Consider the following 14,303-nt stretch of genomic DNA (forward strand, 5'->3'; position numbering starts at 1 on the left):
CGTAGATTCTACGTTCTGCAGCACTTCCGGGTTTGCGAGTGGAGGAGCGGCTGTTAGAGCCGCTCGCTCCGCTCCTTCACGATCCCCTGCCCCTAGGCAACGAGCAGAGCAGGGGATCGAGTGGCCCCTGGGGCGCGATCGCCCAGGGGCCCAAAAACAGCAGCAGGCACGTGTTACTTACGTGTCCTGCTGCTGCAGCCTGCACCGGATCGACGATCTCCGCCCCCACAGCACACAGACAGGAACCACGAGGCAGATGTCTTCCAGGGAGTCTTCCTGATCGCCTGCAACAGTCTCCAGCGATTTTTTCAGGTTAGTGCAACAATTACACACACAAACACACCAACACACACTTATTAGAGTAATACACACTTAGATTCACACTTACACACACTTACACATACATTTTTGGGGATTGGGGGGGTCACTTACACTCACTGCACTTACACACACGTGCACACACACACACGCGCACATAACATGTAATTTACCATTTGTACACACGCACACGCACATACATGGCATTGTGGCTTTTTTTTTTTTTTTTTATCGCATCGTTTCTTTTTTTGGCTGAAAAAAATGTTTTATTGCCATTACGAATAGCGTATTCGCTAACCGTACTGTGCAATACCTTTTGTATGTTATTTCGGTGATTATATTGCAATTTTGGGTATTTTGGTGCATTTTTAGCCATTTTATTGAATTTTTAGCCATTTTATTGCATTTTCAGCTCTGCGTATGTTGTGTTCACTTGTTTCTAGCCGTATAACCTGTTTGGCCCAGCTAAAATATTCAAACTGTGATTCTGACGGCCGATAACACTAGTCTGGAAAAAAAAACATTGATTTTTGTGGTTTTATTGGATTTTTTTTGCATTTCACTCTTTACTGCCTTATTTTGTTTTGCCTTGTAAATTTTTTCTACTATATATCCATTTGGGGGTCTCTGTGCGCCACATAGTTTGGTATATCTATGCATATTGGGCATCAAAGTGTTCAGTAGACCCCTGGCGTTCATATTTAGGATGTTTTATGCTGATAAGTTACGAAATGTGTGGCATATAATGGGGTAGAATTGAAGCTTTGTGACGATTTTAAGAAATTTGATAAAAACCGTTACGTTCAGCATTGCTTTGCAGTTTGGCAGTTTGCAGTAGAAACACTTATTTACCCATATTGGATTCGTCAGAATGTGTACTTTCTGAAAATATATGGTTTTCTGGGGTCTCTGTACTGTTAGGGGGGTCTAATGTCGCATAATACACACACCAGGTGCTTATATTGCAGCAGCCAGCGCGTCAGCCGTGAAAATGTATATACACTATTGTCATTTGGGGGTCTCTGTGCGCCACATAGTTTGGTATATCTATGCATATTGGGCATCAAAGTGTTCAGTAGACCCCTGGCGTTCATATTTAGGATGTTTTATGCTGATACGTTACGAAATGTGTGGCATATAATGGGGTAAAATTCAAGCTTTGTGACGATTTTCAGAAATTTGATAAAAACCGTTATGTTCAGCATTGCTTTGCAGTTTGGCAGTTTGCAGTAGAAACACTTATTTACCCATATTGGATTCGTCAGAATGTGTACTTTCTGAAAATATATGGTTTTCTGGGGTCTCTGTACTGTTAGGGGGGTCTAATGTCGCATAATACACACACCAGGTGCTCATATTGCAGCAGCCAGCGCGTCAGCCGTGAAAATGTATATACACTATTGTCATTTGGGGGTCTCTGTGCGCCACATAGTTTGGTATATCTATGCATATTGGGCATCAAAGTGTTCAGTAGACCCCTGGCGTTCATATTTAGGATGTTTTATGCTGATACGTTACGAAATGTGTGGCATATAATGGGGTAAAATTCAAGCTTTGTGACGATTTTCTGAAATTTGATAAAAACCGTTATGTTCAGCATTGCTTTGCAGTTTGACAGTTTGCAGTAGAAACACTTATTTACCCATATTGGATTCGTCAGAATGTGTACTTTCTGAAAATATATGGTTTTCTGGGGTCTCTGTACTGTTAGGGGGGTCTAATGTCGCATAATACACACACCAGGTGCTCATATTGCAGCAGCCAGCGCGCCAGCCGTGAAAATGTATATACACTATTGTCATTTGGGGGTCTCTGTGCGCCACATAGTTTGGTATATCTATGCATATTGGGCATCAAAGTGTTCAGTAGACCCCTGGCATTCATATTTAGGATGTTTTATGCTGATAAGTTACGAAATGTGTGGCATATAATGGGGTAGAATTCAAGCTTTGTGACGATTTTCCGAAATTTGATAAAAACCGTTATGTTCAGCATTGCTTTGCAGTTTGGCAGTTTGCAGTAGAAACACTTATTTACCCATATTGGATTCGTCAGAAAGTGTACTTTCTGAAAATATATGGTTTTCTGGGGTCTCTGTGCTGTTAGGGGGGTCTAATGTTGCATAATACACACACCAGGTGCTTATATTGCAGCAGCCAGCGCATCAGCCGTGAAAATGTATATACACTATTGTCATTTGGGGGTCTCTGTGCGCCACATAGTTTGGTATATCTATGCATATTGGGCATCAAAGTGTTCAGTAGACCCCTGGCGTTCATATTTAGGATGTTTTATGCTGATACGTTACGAAATGTGTGGCATATAATGGTGTAAAATTCAAGCTTTGTGACGATTTTCAGAAATTTGATAAAAACCGTTATGTTCAGCATTGCTTTGCAGTTTGGCAGTTTGCAGTAGAAACACTTATTTACCCATATTGGATTCGTCAGAATGTGTACTTTCTGAAAATATATGGTTTTCTGGGGTCTCTGTACTGTTAGGGGGGTCTAATGTTGCATAATACACACACCAGGTGCTTATATTGCAGCAGCCAGTGCGTCAGCCGTGAAAATGTATATACACTATTGTCATTTGGGGGTCTCTGTGCGCCACATAGTTTGGTATATCTATGCATATTGGGCATCAAAGTGTTCAGTAGACCCCTGGCGTTCATATTTAGGATGTTTTATGCTGATAAGTTACGAAATGTGTGGCATATAATGGGGTAAAATTCAAGCTTTGTGACGATTTTCTGAAATTTGATAAAAACTGTTATTTTCAGCATTGCTTTGCAGTTTGGCAGTTTGCAGTAGAAACACTTATTTACCCATATTGGATTCGTCAGAATGTGTACTTTCTGGAAATATATGGTTTTCTGGGGTCTCTGTACTGTTAGGTGGTCTAATGTCGCATAATACACACACCAGGTGGTTATATTGAAGCAGCCAGCGCGTCAGCCGTGAAAATGTCTATACATATTGTCATTTGGGGGTCTCTGTGCGCCACAAAGTTTGGTATATCTATGCACATTGGGCATCAAACTGTTTAGTAGACCCCTATGTTTATATTTAGGATGCTTTATGCTGGTAATGATACATGGACAATACGATGCTGGAAAGTTGAAGCTTTGAGGCAATTTCCAGATATTTCACCAAAACCGCCAAATTTGGCAAAGCCTTGCGACTCAGTAGTTTGGAGCAGAAAGGCATGGGTACCCATTTTAGATTCGGTAGAATGTGTACTTTCCAAAACTATATGGGTTTTGGGGGGCAAACATATATTTCTGTGTTTTTACCCCACAAAAATGCAGTCAATGTGTTGATTTTTCATTAGCTGAAGTTACCCACGGAACTGTTTGTATGCGCTAACTTCATTTTGGGGCCTCTAAATGCCAGATACTTTGGTAAACTTATGAACAATGGCCACCAAATTGTTCAGAGGAACCCTGGCAATCATATTTAGGGTGCTTTTTCTTAGTACGTAATGATACATGGGTGATATAGTGCTGGGAAGTTGAAGCTTTGAGGCAATTTTCAGATATTTCACCAAAACTGACAACTTTGGGAAAGCCTTGCGACTCAGTAGTTTGGAGCAGAAAGGCATGGGTACCCATTTTAGATTCAGTAGAATGTGTACTTTCCAAAAATATATGGGTTTGGGGGGTAAACATATATTTCTGTGTTTTTACCCCACAAAAATGCAGTCAATGTGTTGATTTCTCATTAGATGAAGTTACCTACAGGACTATTTGTCTGCGCTAACTTCATTTTGAGGCCTCTAAATGCCAGATACTTTGGTAAACCTATGAACAATGGCCACCAAACTGTTTGGAGGAACCCTGGCAATCATATTTAGGGTGCTTTTTCTTGGTGCGTAACGATACATGGGTGATATGGTGCTGAGAAGTTGAAGCTTTGAGGCAATTTTTCAGCTATTTCACCAAAACCGACAATTGTGGGAAAGCCTTGCGACTCAGTAGTTTGGAGCAGAAAGGCATGGGTACCCATTTTAGATTCGGTAGAATGTGTACTTTCCAAAAATATATGGGTTTGGGGGGTAAACATATATTTCTGTGTTTTTACCCCACAAAAATGCAGTCAATGTGTTGATTTTTCATTAGCTGAAGTTACCCACGGGACTGTTTGTGTGCGCTAACTTCATTTTGGGGCCTCTAAATGCCAGATACTTTGGTAAACCTATGAACAATGGCCACCAAACTGTTTGGAGGAACCCTGGCAATCATATTTAGGGTGCTTTTTCTTGGTGCGTAACGATACATGGGTGATATGGTACTGAGAAGTTGAAGCTTTGAGGCAATTTTCAGATATTTCACCAAAACCGACAATTGTGGGAAAGCCTTGCGACTCAGTAGTTTGGAGCAGAAAGGCATGGGTACCCATTTTAGATTCGGTAGAATGTGTACTTTCCAAAAATATATGGGTTTTGGGGGTAAACATATATTTTTGTGTTTTTACCCCACAAAAATGCAGTCAATGTGTTGATTTTTCATTAGCTGAAGTTACCCACGGGACTGTTTGTATGCGCTAACTTCATTTTGGGGCCTCTAAATGCCAGATACTTTGGTAAACCTAGGAACAATGGCCACCAAACTGTTTGGAGGAACCCTGGCAATCATATTTAGGGTGCTTTTTCTTAGTGCATAATGATACATGGGTGATATGGTGCTGGGAAGTTGAAGGTTTGAGGCAATTTTCACATATTTCACCAAAACTGACAATTTTGGGAAAGCCTTGCGACTCAGTAGTTTGGAGCAGAAAGGCATGGGTACCCATTTTAGATTCGGTAGAATGTGTACTTTCCAAAAATATATGGGTTTTGGGGGTAAACATATATTTCTGTGTTTTTACCCCACAAAAATGCAGTCAATGTGTTGATTTTTCATTAGCTGAAGTTACCCACGGGACTGTTTGTATGCGCTAACTTCATTTTGGGGCCTCTAAATGCCAGATACTTTGGTAAACCTATGAACAATGGCCACCAAACTGTTTGGAGGAACCCTGGCAATCATATTTAGGGTGCTTTTTGATTTGTAGAGAAATGAGGAGAGCACTCTGCAAGCAAATATGCTGTGGTTATCTTTTTATTGCTTGACTACTTGTACAAGTAGTCAAGCAATAAAAAGATAACCACAGCATATTTGCTTGCAGAGTGCTCTCCTCATTTCTCTACAAATCAAGTTACAGATATCAGGATACTGGTGACCTGATCGAGGAAAGTTGCACCCTTTTCCTGAGCCAAGCGGGCGGAGCGTTTTGGGATACTATATTTTTTTTAGGGTGCTTTTTCTTGGTGCATAACGATACATGGGTGATATGGTGCTGAGAAGTTGAAGGTTTGAGGCAATTTTCAGATATTTCACCAAAACCGACAATTGTGGGAAAGCCTTGCGACTCAGTAGTTTGGAGCAGAAAGGCATGGGTACCCATTTTAGATTCGGTAGAATGTGTACTTTCCAAAAATATATGGGTTTTGGGGGTAAACATATATTTCTGTGTTTTTACCCCACAAAAATGCAGTCAATGTGTTGATTTTTCATTAGCTGAAGTTACCCACGGGACTGTTTGTATGCGCTAACTTCATTTTGGGGCCTCTAAATGCCAGATACTTTGGTAAACCTATGAACAATGGCCACCAAAATGTTCAGAGGAACCATGGCAATCATATTTAGGGTGCTTTTTCTTAGTGCATAATGATACATGGGTGATATGGTGCTGGGAAGTTGAAGGTTTGAGGCAATTTTCACATATTTCACCAAAACCGACAATTTTGGGAAAGACTTGCGACTCAGTAGTTTGGAGCAGAAAGGCATGGGTACCCATTTTAGATTCGGTAGAATGTGTACTTTCCAAAAATATATGGGTTTGGGGGGTAAACATATATTTCTGTGTTTTTACCCCAAAAAAAATGCAGTCAATGTGTTGATTTCTCAGTAGCTGAAGTAAAGTCCTGATCAATTTGGATGTGCTAACTTCATATTGGTGTCTCTAAATGCCAGATACTTTGGTAAACCTATGCATAATGGGTATCAAACTGTTCAGTGGACCCCTGGCAATCATATTTCAGGTGCTTTTTCTTGGTACCTAATATAGTTTGGGATATGCGGAGCAGCAAAATAAAACCTTTGAAATGATTTTTCAGAATTTTGAATTTTTTTTTGAAAAACCGCTATGTTCAGACAAGCTTTTATGTTTGGTAGTTGGGAGTAGAGAGACATAGTTACCCATTTTGTAATCGGCAGAATGTGTACTTTTCAAAAATGTATGGTTTTCTGGGGTAAACCTACGGTTTCAGGAGTTTTTGCCTTGGAATCTAAAGCATGCCGTTTTCTGCCTTAGTGCTTTCAAAATTCGGCAATATACTGCCGGGAGTTTTTGAGGTACAGAAGTCCTAAATCTCCCTAAAACTATACATATCTGGTATTGGCACGTTCGAGAGACATAAGGCTTTCCAAATCAGTTGGATTTTCATCCGTAAAATGAAATATTTTTCTGGTATAAATTGATATACGATGAAAAATGGTAATTTTTCTTTTTTTTTTGGTATTTAGCACTATAAATTTTTTTGCACAGGTGGAAATACATGAAAACTCAGGCAGATTTAGAAAGCTCAGTTTCTACCGAAAAAAACAATGTATAGTTTTCCTAGGTAAACTATAGGTTTCCCCTCAGAAAATGCCCCTAAAGTGAGAGAGCACAAAATGTTTCAAAAACGGCTGGCATTTCGCGTAACCAAAATGTGAAATTCTGCTGGCACTTAAAGGGTTAAAGGTTAAATTTTAACTACTTCTTTGAATATAGATTTTTGGGGCTGGTGTTCTGAACTGGGTTGCAGAGGGGCGGGGCACGTCGCTCCTGTAGTAGCAGGGGGCACGACTCCAATCCTAGTGTTCTTTCTTTAATTACTGATTTACAATATGTTTTTTATCGATTATATTCCCTTTAGCACGTTTGCTTCCAGGTACCTGTCATAGTGGAAATCAGAAATATACAATCTAAAGTGCCATATGCAATCTCTGATGGAAAAGGGGTTTCTCAACTAACAATAACTAACTTCTTCATTTCTTGAACTGCATCAGTGTTTGAACTGAGCATCTTGCCCATTGGTTTTTCCAGAATCAAAGGGGAAAAAACCCATACAGTATATCATCACCATTTATTTGGGAGATGTGTTATGGTGGGTTTTCATGAGCACTGGAAATGTAACATACTACAGAAAGTACACAAGACAAATATGTATAATTAAAGGGGTGACTCAGTGGAGTTGTTTATTTAATTAAATATCTTATTTTTATTTGCATAAGGGGAAGGGCAATTTGTTATAACTTGATGTGTGACTGAACTGAGAGAACCCAGGTTTTGTGGTTCCCCTGTGCCTGTCTTGTGCAAGATGGATCTTTTGCAGAGTCTTTGTCTCGTGTTTGTCTTCATATCTGGTAATTTGCTTAAATCAGTTGTTGGTTTTACATCTGAAGTATCGAGACTAAGAGGGAAAAACATTTGTCTTATACCAGAACAAGTATTTAGTTAACTTTATTTCTTACCTGATAACTCTCAATAATGATACGAGTAATCATTACTGTTATTAATCATTATTGTTACCTACATTAAGTTACTTATACCCTATTAACAATTAGTCAAGGATTTTTTGCCATTTAGGACTAGATACAAATACTTTTGCCTTGACAAATGGTCACTCTGGTAAAGGTCCTTAACAATATGTTAATTTAAGCTTCTGTTCATTTCTGTAGCAGGGTCTTTGGCACAGCACTCAGTGACACAGCCTCCTTCAATGACCGTCTCCCCTGGACAAAAGGCTAAAATGGACTGCACCCTTGGAGGGGGTCTCACAGTTGCTGCAAATAGAGTGGTGTTTATACAGCAGAAACTAAACAGTGTACCCAGATATATTCTGCATTATCTCACAGAATCCAACAAGGGTAAGGGAGAGGGTGTCCCAGACCGTTTTGTAGGGTCAGCCTCAGGCAACATTGGATACTTGGAGATCTCGGAGGTTCAACCTGAGGATGATGCAGTTTATTACTGTGTAACATGGACTGGGAGCCAGTGCACAGTGACATTAGAACATGGGGAAGTGAAACAAATACTTTTGCTAGCCCATAGAGAAAGGCTTTTTAAAAAATATAAACCATTTTGTTTTGGTGCAGCGAGGGTGAGATCTGGAGAGAACACCTGCTCTACTAGATACAGTAGAAAACCCAGCTTGAAAAGCAATTAGGGTTAGATTTAAGATGAAAACTAATTTTTTTGTGCTAGATAATTCTTGCAACTGTGGTTGAATGACTGATTGGACAGATACACATTTTTTAGCCCAGTCCCCAGTTCAGCCAGTGGGAAGAATGCCACCCCCAGATTTTTGTGGCCCTAGGCCCTGCCCACAAATTCGGGCCTGAATACCTCACCACAACTGTCCTATGCATCTCATACATTATTAAATGAGCACTATTGGTATGATTTTGCACCCCTTAGTGCTTTAGCACTGCATCCCTTTGTAAATGATCCCTTGGTGAAGAGTTTGAATCATTTTTGGCAAGGCACTGTATGTATGTACAGTATAATGGAGAAATCAGGGCCCACGTGCAATCCACAGTAATATAAACACTCAGCATATAAAGGAAAGTCTGCATTCACAAGGACTGTGATGGAATAAAGATGCATATTGTCATGTAGTTTAAAGGGATTGTCATGAGAAAACGTTTTTCAACATGGATTAGTTAAAAGTGCTGCTCTAGCAGAGTTCTTCACTGAAAACTGTTTTTCAAAAGAGCAAACACATTTTTTTGAATGCAATTTTGAAATCTGACATGGAGATAGACATGTTGTTATTTTCCCAGGTGCCTTCAGTCATGTGCTCTGGTAAACGTAAGTCACTCTTTAGGGCAGAGACACGCTCAGATTCGGGGAGATTAGTCGCCCAGCGACAAATCTCCTCTTCTTCTGGGCGACTAATCTCCCTGAATTGCCTCCGGCCGGCTAGAATGTAGTTAGCCAGTAGGATGGCAATTGGTGCGCTTCATTCTCCAAAGTCGCCTGAGAGAAGCAGATCTGCTCAGTTCCCCATCTCTATTGATTTGAATTTACTCAGCCTCATACACAGCATTACTAAAGCAAAGCTCAGCTCAGAGATATCTTCTTTCTCAAATTTGGGCTGACCTTAAAGGGGACTCGTCACCCAAAAAAATTATTCAGAATCCTATTTTATCACATTGGTCTAGCAAAATGAACTTTAATTACACTATATAAAATATTTGCATCTTATTTTCCTTCAATCTGGGAATTCATAATTATAACAAGCAGGCAGGAGCCAGGGCACTGTTATTAAGGCAAGCCTTGTATCATCTCAGAATCTTGTTTGTGCACCAGAATGTGTAACCTGGTGTCCATTCCCATGCCCTGGTTACACAATTAAATGGTGAAGAGAATGGGGGAATGTGGGGAGAGCTGTGACATCTAGGAAGTGCTGAATTGAAAATGAAAGTAATTGTCTGCCCCGCCTTTATGCCCATGGCATAGAGGAGGGGCAGACAATATTTGATTGACAGCTGAGATTTTTAAATGGGCTTACAACAGCCATGAATGCTTTAATAAAAAATAGAAATTGGATTTCCTGTTTAATTTGAAAAGGACTTTTATTATACAGATTTTTGTGTCTGGATGACAGGTCCACTTTAAAGGAGAACTAAACCCATTCGGCACTAAAATCACTCTCCCCTCCGTTGTCGCCCCTCCCTCCTCCCCCTTGGCCTACCTCCCCCCCGGGCAAATGCCCCTAAGGTAGGCCAGGGGGGAGGAGGGAGGGGCAGCAACGGAGGGGAGAGTGATTTTAGCGCCAAAGGGGTTGACTATCACCACCTTTAGAGAAACTACAGAGTGGTTTATAGTAGGATAATGCAGTTAATAAAGACCTAATTGTTTTGTTTCTAACCCAAGACATACCTGTCAAGCTTGAAAGACACAATACGATAGTGTTTAGTATAATGTAGATTTGGTTAATTACCTCCAGAGGGCAGCAAAAGACTTACTTTCGTAGCTATTTACTTTTCTGGGACTGTAGAGCTGGATATTTAAAAATATATACTGGATGGATGTAACAGAATTATTAAATTTTATTTATTTATTGATGATTCTCCTTTCTCAATACCATGCTGATAACTATTAATAAATGTACAGCATAAGTCATACCTGCAAAAAATATGTGCTACTTTACTTGCATTGGCTCTACTTTTTGTATATACAATGCATATGTATGTGCCATATTGACTCAGCATCAAATTATTTTACATTAGTGAATATTAAAATATACAAGAGCATTAAAATATTAAAAATTGTCTGGCCAATCAGATTTTGGCTGTGATCAAATGAAACAAAAAGTATGTGCCTTCTGACCAATAATATTGAATATACTATAGAATTACTACTTAGCACCACATTGTGGCAAAGGGCAATAACATAGTTTCTACATTTCTGGGTTCAATTAAAAAATGCACAGCACTTAATTGTGTGAGTGGTGTGACTAAAGGACAAAGGATTAAATAAGGGGAATGCAATTTGACCTATAAGAGTATCCACAAAAAAAACTGGTATATGGAAATTGCTGTGGTATGGAACTAAAGACTAATCTCCAGTCCACACCACACACTAAGTGGATCTGGCCAAAAAGCAACCAGCAGTGGAAAACACACTGAAAAGGACCCATTGGGGAAGCTTAAATAAATCACTGCCACCCTAATCACTGCCTGACCTCGGTGTAATATGGGCAACCACTCTCTGCTTGGGCAGATCATCAAATGCTGCTGTAAGTTAGTTTTACCAGATATAGGGGTGACAAAAAAACATTATAATGACTGGACCAACAAATATGGCATGTTGAAAAATTAAACAATAATGCTAAATATTTAAAATTATATAAAAAGATAAATGTTTGTTCAAGCCAAAGAGCCTGCTCTGTATACTTGTGTAGTTGCACTTGTCTTCTAAAATGCAAGCTTGCTATTGGTATATCTTAGCCAATGGACAGGCCAGGATATTACCAAATGTAATGCTGCTATGTGGAAATATGGGATAAAAACATTAGTGAGAATGGAGAATGAATTATTTGCAATAATTCATATAGCATTACTGCGTGTCCAATATCAAACCTACTTGTGCAACCTAGTACTTGTGTAAATGAGCTGTTTAAGTTAATATTAACAATTTCAAAAAATGTTTAATGACTGAAGACATCTGACTACTAGGAGATTTAAATATACTGCAGATGTAATCAGTGTCAAATTGATATTGTAAAATCACTGTGGAATAACTTGGTTTTTCTAATGATTGCCCCCAACCAGCACTCAGAACACTGCAGAAATGAATAATATCATGAATAATTATGAATTAAGTGTCAATTAATATCCATAACGGAGGACTAGGTCTATACTTACTGTATGAATCAATGAATTACCCTTCTTAGCCTTTAGGCCTATATCTGTACAGTGTAGGGTATTACAGGGTGCAATTTAATATCTCACGATGCCATCATATAGAAAAATAGTTCAGAGCCTACTTGTCTCCTCATCAACAATACTTGTGAATCATGACAAAAATCGAATTGCTCCAAATATACAGATGCAAACTTATTCCATTGCGTATGCTCCTGCCCAATATCAAAAACGTATTGATCTCAGTAACTCTTTATACAAGAGAAAACTTCCTGACCTATGTCCCTCTATTCTCTGAATGGCCAAGATTTGCATTCCTCATTTACATGGAACTAAAAAACCATGGGGGACTAAGAAACTACTCTTGCATTCTCCATGCTTGCTTAGTAACAGGCCATTCAACGAAGTCAATTTTACCTGATCTTCTCATCCCTCTGCCCCTACCCTTTACTGCTAACTCCTCCTCTTCCTTCTTTCCTACTTCAACTTCCCTTTCTTCTAACCTCACGTTCTTTTCTGTTTTATGCGAAAATTTGTGTAAAATTTGCATTTCTGCAATTGCATCAGGTGCAGTTCCCCATTTTAACTGGAATTCTGGGGAAAGAAAACTGCATTGTGGAAAAAAAACATAAATGACATAAATAGCATATCCTTTTTCTGTTGAAATGTAGAGACCCTGGACGTTAGACATATTTCTCAGGTGTTTCCCCTTTAGTTTGGACACCTAAGGTGGTCCTCAGTGAGTAGTGAGTGAGAATTTCTCTTTCTTGGTGTTATCAGTAATGTGATCTAGTTCAGTGATTGCCCAGTAGGTGGCAGTATAATTTTGTTTAAAAGGGATAGCATATGTGCTCCCTGGATCCCACCTTGTGGTGGGTAAAGAAATGGGTCTGTATAATTGCCAGGCCTGTTTAGTTAATGTCCAGTGGCAGTTAACAGTGTTATTGTCTCTCTAGGAGCAAAAGGCAGGGCAGCTCAAGGCCCCAATGAAGAGGATAGTAGGGTTAGTACCCTTGCAATTAACAGTCGCCAGCTTAAGGACTTGAGTGGGTGAGGGTAGGAGATTTGCCATTGCGCAAGACACCACTGGTGAGTGGGTGAGCTCAGGGGCAGGAGGTCTGCCAAGGAAACAAGATACTAACAGAGAGTGGATGAGCATAAGGGCAGGGGAAGATGCCAATGAGCAAGATACCATCATAAGTTCACCTGTGCTGGGAGTAGAATCACCACGACAGGCAATACTACCTCTGGGGAGGTAATTTACTAGGTAATTCCAACTGTGAATGTTACAACTGAGCGAGAGGATTCTTGAAATGCAGTTGAATTGTTGCCAACTACAATTGAGAACTGTCTTATTTGATTGTATGGCTGCTTGTCTAGTTTAATAAAGAAGTTCATTTAGTTTGGTATTTCCAAGTGTGTTTCTCTGTGTATCAGAAGACAAGCCAGGACCCACCTGAGGGTGAAGTGCTTTAAAGGGCTATTACACACTGCTGGGAGTTGCAGATAGGGTGGTCGGGTTACACTGGCAGCAAATCACACTATATACAGGAGCAGTGGCCAGCTCCATGTTGTAGCTCCCACCCATTCCAGCTCTAGTCAGGTGATCCCAGTGGTGGCCAATAAAAGGGCAACCATGTTTGGGAGTTTTAACCTTCAATGCAGCAAGTAAGTTGCAGGTAAAACTTAGGGGCAAATTTACTCACCTTCGAAGTTGCACCAGCATTGGCTTCGCTGCACTTCACCAGGAGTAGATTCGCCAGGGCTGCGCAAATTCACCAAGATCCGAAGTTGCACACAAGTTACCGATCATTTGCAAAGTTGCGCTAGTGAAGTTACACTAGCGATGGCAAATTTGCATACGGCGTGCAGTTACAGTACAATGGCCGTATATGCAGCAGCAAACACATTACACTACACAAAGCCAGGGAATCTCAATAAATGTATTCTAATGCCCTACACATGCCCACAGTATAGTTAAGGTGCCATATGTTATAAAATGTAGGGGGGAAGGAGAGGAACCTAATAAAAAATTTTGATTGTTTTCATCCTATCACCCTATAAAAAGTAAAAGACACCAGCGTTTTTTTTGGGAAAAATTTCAACTTTTTTGGACCATCCCTATCTACTCTATTGCACCTCGCCTGGTCTGAGGTGGTGAAGTAAAGTCTGGTACAAGAGGTAACGTTCACGAAAATTCACAACTTACTGAATTAGCGTAGTTACGTCCCTTCGCCAGAGCGCAACTTCACCTGGCGTAAGGGTGCGAAGTAGTGCTAGAGTATGTTCACTTCACTAGCAAATTTACGCCAGCACCCGTCAGTAAATCGGCGAAGTGGCAAAACGACGTCACGCTGGCGAATCTTCACCCCTTTAGTAAATTTGTCACTATGTCCCTGTGTAAAATGTTTAATGAAGCAATAGAATTCAAAGTTGAGTGTAGGACTGTCCAAACCTGGGATGGCTTTGATGTATTTTGGTCAGTTTAAATATATTGCAATATATGGTCAAACAATCCCTTTGTTTA

This window comes from Xenopus laevis, chromosome 1L (genome assembly GCF_017654675.1).
Source record: "Xenopus laevis strain J_2021 chromosome 1L, Xenopus_laevis_v10.1, whole genome shotgun sequence".
Classification (NCBI taxonomy): domain Eukaryota; kingdom Metazoa; phylum Chordata; class Amphibia; order Anura; family Pipidae; genus Xenopus; species Xenopus laevis.